This window comes from Rosa rugosa, chromosome 4, assembly GCF_958449725.1.
Source record: "Rosa rugosa chromosome 4, drRosRugo1.1, whole genome shotgun sequence".
Taxonomy (NCBI): Eukaryota; Viridiplantae; Streptophyta; class Magnoliopsida; order Rosales; family Rosaceae; genus Rosa; species Rosa rugosa.
The window spans coordinates 18,198,418-18,209,352 of NC_084823.1; the positions used below are offsets into that span (position 1 = coordinate 18,198,418).

General features: G+C 42.8%; 2 long non-coding RNA genes across 2 annotated transcripts; both read right to left on the reverse strand.

Moving 5' to 3' along the window:
• Nucleotides 1–5,499: 5,499 nt before the first annotated feature.
• On the reverse strand, nt 5,500–8,446 carry LOC133707044 (uncharacterized). Its single transcript, XR_009844874.1, has 3 exons — nt 7,511–8,446; nt 6,676–6,752; nt 5,500–5,745 (listed from the first exon to the last, which is right to left on the reverse strand). It is a non-coding gene; the product is annotated as an uncharacterized LOC133707044 (long non-coding RNA).
• A 364-nt stretch (nt 8,447–8,810) lies between these two features.
• LOC133706803 (uncharacterized) lies at nt 8,811–10,935 on the reverse strand. Its single transcript, XR_009844727.1, has 4 exons — nt 10,187–10,935; nt 9,621–9,704; nt 9,376–9,479; nt 8,811–9,178 (listed from the first exon to the last, which is right to left on the reverse strand). It is a non-coding gene; the product is annotated as an uncharacterized LOC133706803 (long non-coding RNA).

Below are 10,935 nucleotides of genomic sequence, written 5' to 3' on the forward strand. Positions count from 1 at the left end.
GATCGACGTAAAAACTTCAATTTCAGGCCTCGATGCCTTCTGGAAAGTTGTTCAGATCCTCACTCTGAGTTCACCAGTTCAAGAAACACTCAAAACAACATCCTGTAGCGCGAGATATGTCGATCGAAGCTTTGGTTTTCGATTTGATCGGGTCTGGCTTCCAGCCGCCACCACGAGTAGCGCCGCCGTGCAAGGCCACTTCTGGGAGCTTCAGGACGTTGAGGTGAGCTTGTGGATGGAGTTTGGTGAGGAGTGGTGAATGGTAACTTGAGATATCAAGCTTGAAATCAAAACGGGGGTAAACCGGCCTCGTGCTCCACCGCCGTGTACGGCCCACGAGACGGCGAAAGGCTGTTACCGGCAGCTGCGAAAGGAAGAGGCGAAGCTGTGGAACGTGGTCTGGGTCGATTCGAAGGCCTGTGGAGCGAGAACAAGCTTGGAGAAGGAATGCTCTGTTTTGGTTGCTGGTTTCGGCAGAGAGGGAGAGAGTGAGAGATTTTTCTTTCTTTTCTTCTGGAGCTGGTACACCACCATCTATCAACATGTAGAGTAAAATACAACTAGTGTCGCACTACCTCTCTTAATGCTTGAAACACAAAGAGCACACCTCAATTTTTTTAAACAAAGTATTTGCCACTATAAATTTGTGATAAAACCAGAAAATTCAATAACTAGTAAGTGGAAGATGAGGTTATTACAATCTACCCCCCTTAAAGGAATTTCGTCCCGAAATTCAAGTACTCAACTCCCCAAAGAGCTGTGGATACTTCACTCTCATGTCAGACTCTAACTCCCATGATGCATCGCCCTCGTCATGATGACTCCACAGCACCTTCACAAGATTAACCTCTTTCCTACGAAGCTTCTTCGTAGACCTATCTAAGATACGAACAGGTTCAACCACAAAGGTTACATCCGTGTTTACCTCAATCGTACCATGATCAATTACATGGGACTCATCTCGGACGTACTTCCTGAGCATAGACACATGAAAGACATTGTGTACACCAGACATGCTAACTGGTAAGGCAAGACGATATGCCACTTTCCCAACCCTTTCTAGAATCTCAAAGGGTCCAACATACCTTGGTGCGAGTTTTCCCTTCTTGCCAAATCTCATTACGCCTTTCATAGGTGAGACCTTCAAGAACACGTAATCACCCGTCTTGAACTCAACTGGTCTTCTCTTTAAGTCTGCATAACTCTTCTGTCTACTTTGTGCTATTTGGATCCTATCCCGAATAGTAGTGATCTTCTCTGTAGTCTCCAGAACAAGTGCAGGACCAAAGAGTCCCTTCTCCCCTACTTCTGTCCAACAGATAGGAGTTCTACATGGCCTACCATAAAGAGCCTCATACGGGGCCATGCCGATGCTGGCGTGATAACTGTTGTTGTAGGCAAACTCTATCAATGGTAGGTGATCCGCCCAACTTCCCTTAAAGTCCATCACACAAGCTCTAAGCATATCCTCCATCACCTGATTCACTCTCTCAGTTTGCCCATCTGTCTGTGGATGAAATGCGGTGCTCATAGCTAAAGCTGTGCCCAATGCCTTATGGAATCTACGCCAAAATTCTGAAGTGAAACGAGCATCCCGATCAGAAACAATTGTAACAGGCACACCATGCAGCCTTACTATCTCATTCACGTACAACTTACACAACGCATCCCCTGAGTAAGTTTTTGCCACAGGAAGGAAGTGTGCAGACTTCGTCAATCGGTCCACAATCACCCAAATTGAGTCATAACCTTGCCTGGACCTAGGCAATCCAGTCACAAAGTCCATGGAGATATCTTCCCATTTCCACACCGGAATCGGTAATGGTTGTAGCATCCCTGCAGGCCTCTGATGTTCTGCCTTCACTCGCTGACATGTAAGACACTTCGACACATGTTCCGCCACATCCCTCTTCATTCCATACCACCAAAATTGTCTTCGTAGGTCCATATACATTTTAGTACCACCTGGATGTATCGTGTATCGAGATCTATGAGCTTCCCGCATGACCTCCTCCTTGAGGTTATCAACACTTGGAACATACAATCTTCCTCGAAATCTCAACCCCCCATCTGCTCTAGTAGCCCACTCAGAAGGGCCCTCCACATCAGGATTAGCAGTCATCTCTGCAATCCTCGCCTGGGCAAACTCATCAAGTGTCTGCCCCTGAATGATCCTGGAAATCAAGGTAGACTGTAAGGTCATACTACCGAGAAAGATTTCATGTCCACCTCTTGTGGGCATAAGATCAAATTCGGATGCAGCTTCCAACATGAGCCACTCCTGTACCATAAGCGATGCCATGATTACTCGGGGCTTCCTACTCAAAGCATCTGCCACTACATTGGCCTTTCCAGGATGATACTCCAAAGTGAAATCATAGTCTTTGATGAGCTCCATCCATCTCCTCTGCCTCATGTTCAACTCCTTTTGGGAGAATAGATATTTCAGACTCTTATGATCTGAAAAGAGTTCAAACTTCTCACCATACAGATAGTGTCTCCAAATTTTCAAGGCAAACACCACTGCAGCTAGCTCTAGATCATGAGTGGGGTAATTCCGCTCATGAACCTTCAGTTGTCTAGAGCCATAAGCAACAACACAACCATTCTGCATCAACACACACCCCAAACCCTGATGAGATGCATCACTGTAGATAACTAAACCACCTCTGCTAGTAGGAATAGTCAACACTGGTGCCGTAGTCAACCGGGTTTTCAGCTCGTTGAAAGCCTTCTCACACTCATCCGTCCATACAAACTGAGTGTCCTTCCGTGTCAACTTAGTCAAAGCTGAAGCGATACTAGAAAACCCCTCAATGAAGCGCCTGTAGTAACCTGCTAATCCGAGGAAGCTACGGATCTCTGTAACAGTAGTGGGGCGACTCCAACTCATCACCGCTTCAACCTTCGAAGGGTCCACAGAAACTCCATCCTTCGAAACTACGTGACCAAGGAACTTGACTTCCTTCTGCCAAAAATCGCACTTCTCGAGTTTGGCAAACAATTTCTTTTCTCTTAATGTCTGTAGTATAATTCGCAAATGCTTCTCATGGTCACCAGACGACTTTGAATAAATCAAAATGTCGTCCACGAAAACTACTACAAACTGGTCCAAGTAGGGACTGAACGTGCGGTTCATCAAGTCCATGAATGCTGCTGGTGCATTAGTTAGACCAAAAGGCATGACAAGGAACTCATAATGTCCATACCTAGTTCTGAACGCCGTCTTTGGAATATCCTCATCCTTCACCCTTAACTGGTGATATCCAGATCTCAAGTCAATCTTTGAGAACACAGTAGCCTCTCTAAGCTGATCGAACAAGTCATCAATCCTAGGTAAAGGATACCTGTTCTTGATGGTCACCTTGTTCAGCTGCCGATAATCCACACATAATCGAAGTGAATTATCCTTTTTCTTCACAAACAACACTGGTGCACCCCAAGGAGATACACTAGCCTGTATGAACCCTTGAGTCAGTAATCCATCAATCTGAACCTTCAACTCCTGAAGTTCAGCTGGAGCCATCCGATAGGGTGCTTTCGATACAGGGGCAGTACCTGGTATCACATCAATGGAGAAGTCCATTACCCTTTTTGGAGGTAACCCTGGTATCTCCTTAAACACATCAGCATATTCTGAAACTACAGGAATCCCTGTAATCTCAGAAATACTACTCCCTGACTCAATATGAGCCAAAATCCCTGCCCTCATGGCAACGTCGGACCTCAGACAACGGTAATGAAACACCGGTTGTCCAGGAATACGGAAGGATACAATCATCCTAAAGCAATCAATCAATGCATGGTTCGGGCTCAACCAATCCATACCCAAAATCACATCATATGTGTGATCCGGAATCACAATCAATGATGCAGAGAACTCTCTACCACCTATCCCAATAGGGCAATCATCACAAAACATATCCAGCTCAAGAGACACACCCAGAGGTGATGTAACACATAATGATCTAGTAAGAGGCATGACAATCAATCCCAACACATCCACTACTGAACTAGATATGAAAGAGTGGGAGGCTCCCGTATCAAACAATACTCTAGCAAGATAGTTATAAACAGATAAAGTACCTTCCACCCCAGTGCCTCTCTGACCGATTGCAAAGACTCTAGCTGGTACTGGAGGTAAGAGCCTTTGCTGATTACCCTGTCCTCCAACACGGGGTCGAGTACAGTCCTTGGCAAGGTGTCCAGTCTGTCCGCAACGAAAGCATCCCTTAGCCCTGGGTTTAGTGCAAGCCCTAGAGAGATGACCCAACTCATCGCAGTTATAACATCTCACAGGCGCTGCAGCTGCAACTTGTCTGACAGGTACGGCCCGAATAGGAGGAAGAGGAGCTGCTGCTACTCTAGCTGGGGCCTGATGGTGGAACTGAGTCTTTTGTCTCTTCCAGTATCCACCCCTAAAGTCTCTGGATCCACTGTTACCTGCCACTGCCTTTCCCTTTCCCTGAAAATCCCTCTCAGCTGTTTCCTTCTCCTTATGAATCAAGTTCTGTTGCTCAATGATCAGAGCCTTTGCTAGAATTTCCTTCATGACCTTCAGTTCCAAAATGGCCACATCACGCTCAATGGAAGCATTCAACCCCCGCTGAAACTTCTTGGCCAAATCCTCAGCATCCATTGATTTCACAAACCTATATAGTCTAGAGAACTCTGCCTCATACTCTGTCACCGTCATCTTCCCTTGTGTTAGTGAGAGGAACTCCCGTTCCAATTTTTCTCTCACTGAAGCTGGAAAGTACTTCTCTCGGAATAGTCTCACAAAACCATCCCAAGTCAGGGTGGTCACATCAATGGTCTTTTGCATACAATTCCACCACACCCTAGCCTCACCCTTTAGCATGAAAGTGGCTAACTTCCTCTTTTCAATCTCATTACAGTCCATCATCTCGAAATAATTCTCCATATCCTCGACCCATTGATCAGCCACCATGTAATCCATGCTTCCATGAAACTTGGCTGCTCCCAGATGATTAATGTCTCTAGCCAATCTCAACAGACGACCAGGGTCAGCCATTTCACCCATGGGCGGAGTAGGTTGTACACCGATAGAAGACTCTACATCATCATCATAAAGCTCCTCTATGGGACGGAACCTATCCCTATCACCAGTTCTACCTTCTCTTACACCCCCACCACGACGTCTAGGCCCACCCCTCGGAATTTCCATTACCTAGGAAGCATAGTATGTTTGGTTAATACATGTATAACACTCAACATAGTATAAGTCAATACTAGTCCATATTAACCAAGTCGATACTACAAGAAAAGTATTCACGTTCCTAAGACTACTTAGCGGCCTAAACGACTCCTAACACTCACACATACCCAATGACTTAGCCAATACCGAAGAGCACACGATGGGGATCCGCTGCAGACGGGCCATCACTCGGAAAGTATTGACACATCACCAAATATGCACCTTACGCTCTGATACCAAACTGTCACGCCCCGAATTTTGAATAACCAATTCAAATCCGAAACATGAATAAACAATTAATACAAATAACGTTCTGAATTTTTTTCTCACAAACAAACACACCACTCGCCACTCAACACAAAAACTCGAAAACCTCGAGTTAATTATTACAATTCACTCTTACAAAGTAAAATTGCAAAGCTCTAAATGAGCATAACAAACCTCACAATATAATGCTGTAATTCACATAACACTACTCTAAGCAGCCCGATCACCGTCCTGGTTCTCCTGACCTGTAGGATTTCCCGCTACACAATTTGAATAGTGTACCGGGAGTTGCAACAACACAAAACCCGGTAAGCTTTTTACAGCCAGTATGAGTAAACAAGAAAGAACTGTTGATTTTAAATTACAATTCTTATAACTCAACAACACAACCAACAATCTCAACATCCACGACGCAAACGTCAAACCCATTCAATATCACCACTTTGGTCCTATCTCACAACACTATCACCACTTGGGTCCCATCCCATAACACGTTAGAGCTCTAACTGCCTCGTTACCTCTGACACCTTGGCCTAGGGTCAAGCAACGGCAAAAATACTTCGGTTAACACTATAACCGTCGCGCTTTGGACATCCCCGTCCTCAGCACCATATACTTCGGTTAATAATAAACCGTCGCGCTTTGGACATCCCCGTCCTCAGCACACAACTTCGGTTAATAATAAACCGTCGCACCTTGGACATCCCCGTCCTCAGTACACAAACACTCCGGTTATCCTTAACCGTCGAACTTCGGACACCTCATCCTCAGAACCCTACATTCTCTGACTCTATACATCCTCCAATGTAAATCATGAATATTAACAAGAACTCATCAATCATGTTCATCACATATAAATATGGTAAGTCACATGTCAATTTATAATAATTTAATCATCTCAATTTCACACTCTTCAATGTCACGCCATTCACATATAATCACGTAAATATATATATACGTAATTATCCGCTCAGGGATAATCACTAATACCAACTATAGTTCACACAAGAAAATCGTGAAATTCATTTTGTATAATTAAAATCATTTTACTTACCTATGGACCGTAATTGATCAAGTCCATATGATTTTAAAACAAATATTTATTCCATAAATATTTTCACGCAATTACGACAAAATAAGGTAATTAAATTTATTCGGTTCGTAATATGAACCACGTGAGGTTTACTCACCTCGATAATCCCGCTGCGTCTTCAATTCAGCTCAAAATACGATCCACAATCGTCCACCAACTCAAACCGTCAATAACCTAATCCAATAATGATCTTAACTTAGCCAACAACTCATAAATGTAATTAAACGACGATCCAACGGTCAGATCTGAATATAATGATGATCCAACGGTCGGATTCAAATTAAACGATGATCCAACGGTCGGATCTGAATTTAATGATGATCCAACGGTCGGATCCTCACGGATCGCCCTTAGGATCATCCTCCAAAATTATCACGAAGATCCAACGGTCAGATCTTCCTGAATCGCCCTTACTAACATCTCCACAAAATTATATGAAAATCCGACGGTCGGATTCTCACGAATCGCCTTCCGAATAACTATTTCTCAATTATACGAAGATCCAACGGTCGGATCTTCGCCCGTGACCTCACAAAGTCATCGGGACAGTCATACGATCAACATACTAAAATTTGAAGTAAAACCGATGGTCTGATCTTCACAGATCGTAAACCGAAGATAAAACGTAAAAACCGTAAATAGTAACGTAAAAACGTAAATCCACTATTTATCAACTTTTTCTAACATGACCATGTTATATATCAAAACGCTCGTAAGGATGCGTAGATCATCACCTAGATAATAAAAACTCAAAATATGGTCGAATACGCCGCCACAAGCGGCGGTCAGTGGGCGGTCAACGGCGGTCAACGCGGCGGTCAACCACCTCCGATGCAAAAGTCGTCAACTACAAACTTGTTCAAAATGACGAGTTGATCCACTTTCATAACTAGCATGAAGTCTGAAAACGAAAGGAAGTGGTCGGAAATTACCTAGAACAGTCGAGGTGGCCGGAAAATTTCCAGAATCCGGCGAAATTTGCAGAATCCGGCAAGGCTTGATTTCGACGTCAAAACTTCAATTTCAGGCTTCGATTCCTTCTAGAGAGTTGTTAAGAAACTCAAGACGAACGCATTGGTTCAAGAATCACAGAAAAATATGGTCTGTAGCTCGAGATATACCGATCGAAAGCTTCGGTGGTCGGAAAATTTGCAGAATTTTGCAGAATCCGGCGAGGGCTCCGATCGACGTAAAAACTTCAATTTCAGGCCTCGATGCCTTCTGGAAAGTTGTTCAGATCCTCACTCTGAGTTCACCAGTTCAAGAAACACTCAAAACAACATCCTGTAGCGCGAGATATGTCGATCGAAGCTTTGGTTTTCGATTTGATCGGGTCTGGCTTCCAGCCGCCACCACGAGTAGCGCCGCCGTGCAAGGCCACTTCTGGGAGCTTCAGGACGTTGAGGTGAGCTTGTGGATGGAGTTTGGTGAGGAGTGGTGAATGGTAACTTGAGATATCAAGCTTGAAATCAAAACGGGGGTAAACCGGCCTCGTGCTCCACCGCCGTGTACGGCCCACGAGACGGCGAAAGGCTGTTACCGGCAGCTGCGAAAGGAAGAGGCGAAGCTGTGGAACGTGGTCTGGGTCGATTCGAAGGCCTGTGGAGCGAGAACAAGCTTGGAGAAGGAATGCTCTGTTTTGGTTGCTGGTTTCGGCAGAGAGGGAGAGAGTGAGAGATTTTTCTTTCTTTTCTTCTGGAGCTGGTACACCACCATCTATCAACATGTAGAGTAAAATACAACTAGTGTCGCACTACCTCTCTTAATGCTTGAAACACAAAGAGCACACCTCAATTTTTTTAAACAAAGTATTTGCCACTATAAATTTGTGATAAAACCAGAAAATTCAATAACTAGTAAGTGGAAGATGAGGTTATTACATCTCGCTACCTTTTGATGAAACATGATTTAGAGAACCATCGTCTGAAGAACTCGGCATCCATGTCGACAGCATTAATTGTTGTGTGAACGTTACTCAAACAACGGGCAACTTATGAACCCGTTGTGTGATTGTGATTCAGAAGTCATTTTTTTTTATAACCGTTGTGTGACTGTTATTCACACAACTAAAACATTGATAGCATCCATGATCTGTATTAATCTCAGACGACAGTTTTTATTGTATGACTGTTGTGAACATATGTGTACATATGATAGTTTTTTGTGCGGTTATTGTTGTCCTAATAGATTGATTCAATGCATTATATATGCTGGAAGTGGAATCAAAAATACTAAATTAACAGTAATATATAGAAGAAATTGTTATAATCCACATCACGCACCAAAATGGATTGTGCAAAGGTAATCTTTTATCTACAAAAGGAGTAGATCTAATGGTACTCTCCTAGCAATATACATCCAGAAATTTATTTAGCGAGTCTAGCTTTGCAAGCTCTGCCGCTCTCATGGCCTCATTGAAACAAAGCCTTGCTTTATTGCATGTATACACCTTGGCCCCCAACCTTGGCAATGCCATCGTTTCCTGCTAAGTCTACCATTTTAAAAATGTTGATCACAGCTCTTGAAGGCCACCATCCCATTACACCTGGTGGCTTCCCTTGGGGATCACGTAGGCGCCATAATTGTCCCTTGACAGCTTCCTACACAGAAGCATGCATGCATGATTAACACCAAAATAGGGGAGAAACAAACATAACATGTTAAAAGGAAATCTCAATTAAGATGCCAGTCTTGCAGAATTGAACTAATAACATGACCGCGTTACTTGGGGTACTCATGTGCTTAGATGAGAAGATATTTTGATGTAATAGTTGACTGTTTTAGTTGATTGACAAACCTCTGCCACTGTGAATCCATGACGTCGTAGACCCTCCAGATTTAAAACACGGAGCTGAGCTCTTTTCCTGCAACCACTATGTACTTTGGAACATCCTGTGCAATCTTTATGTATATAAAACAAGAATATAAGATTCAGATTGACTGTGGGAATGCTAAAATATATGTTATGGCTAGACTCATAAAATGTACTCATAGAAGGACGGCATATGGTGATGGAGGTAAAAGGTCAGATTAAAGTCATACCACAGAGCCACCGCCAATGAAAGCGAAAGAACCAACATGACAAAATTGATGAACAACAACATCCCTTGCAGAGTGAGCGTAATCCTACATATAAGACACAACTAGATAGCAGATTCTGCATGTAGGATAATAGAACTCACAGAAGTACGTATACTTATATATATGCACATAGATATCAGATCCTTGCAGCGTGAGCGTAATCCTACATATAAGACACAACTTGACATGAATCGTCATCACCACCGTTATCTTACCACATGGCATGCAGTAGCTAAATCCTCCTCAGAAAAGGATATGATCAGTTTCATATGGATGCAAGAGGCAGCTGACATGCTTCTATGAATGCAAATAATGATATTAAGCTAAATTTAGATAAACAAAGGTTTCACAATCCACAAGTCTTTGCAAGATACTGAATACAACTGTAAACAAAGTAAATAAAGTATAGCATATATGATCCTACTCCCTTTTAAGAGTGAAAAATAATATTCTATATACTTGCATAAACAAAGAAGCTTCTAAAGTAATGAGACTTCCAGATTAATAGATTATTAATTAAATCATACCTTGATAGTGTGTGTGCTGACAGAGGAGCAATCACAATTACATCAGCCCAATCGCAGAGATGAATGGGGAGCACATTGTCACCTCTAATGATATTGTGAATCTTAAACTCATCCTCATCAGCTTACTTCCACACAACTGGCCAACCAGAAAAGGAAAGATGAAATCCATACTCACCAGCGTAGAGTAATAGTCACACATCATTGATGTTAGGCCAATCACAGAAGCAGTGTCCTCGGGGAAGAGATAAGTAGGCCTGTAAATAATAAATTCATCAGTCCCCAAAAGCAAGAAAAAGATTATCATCAAGAAAAACATATTTAACATGAAGAATACCATGAACACCTTCTCAGCAACTTTATACAAGCTAGAGCAAAAAAGTAAAACAAAAAGAATACCATGAACACCTTCGCAGTCAGATTTCCTCCATATCCAAAGAATATACTAACACACACACACTAACTTCTATCCAAAGTAGAGTTAGATCACTTCTACCAACTCAAACTCAACTTGTCGATCTGCACCATTGAAAGAATCAATCTAGTAACTACCACAAGCCAATACTAATCATTGTTGCTGAACACAATCTACAGATCCACAAAATCAACCACCTAAACCAAAACAAGCAAATCCAAAATCTACCCATATAAAAAACGTGTCCTTTTTTTCACCACACACTTGATCCAACAAAAATGCAGCAGCACATACAAATTGTCTATACAATTCTCAACCATAAACACATTTGATCCAC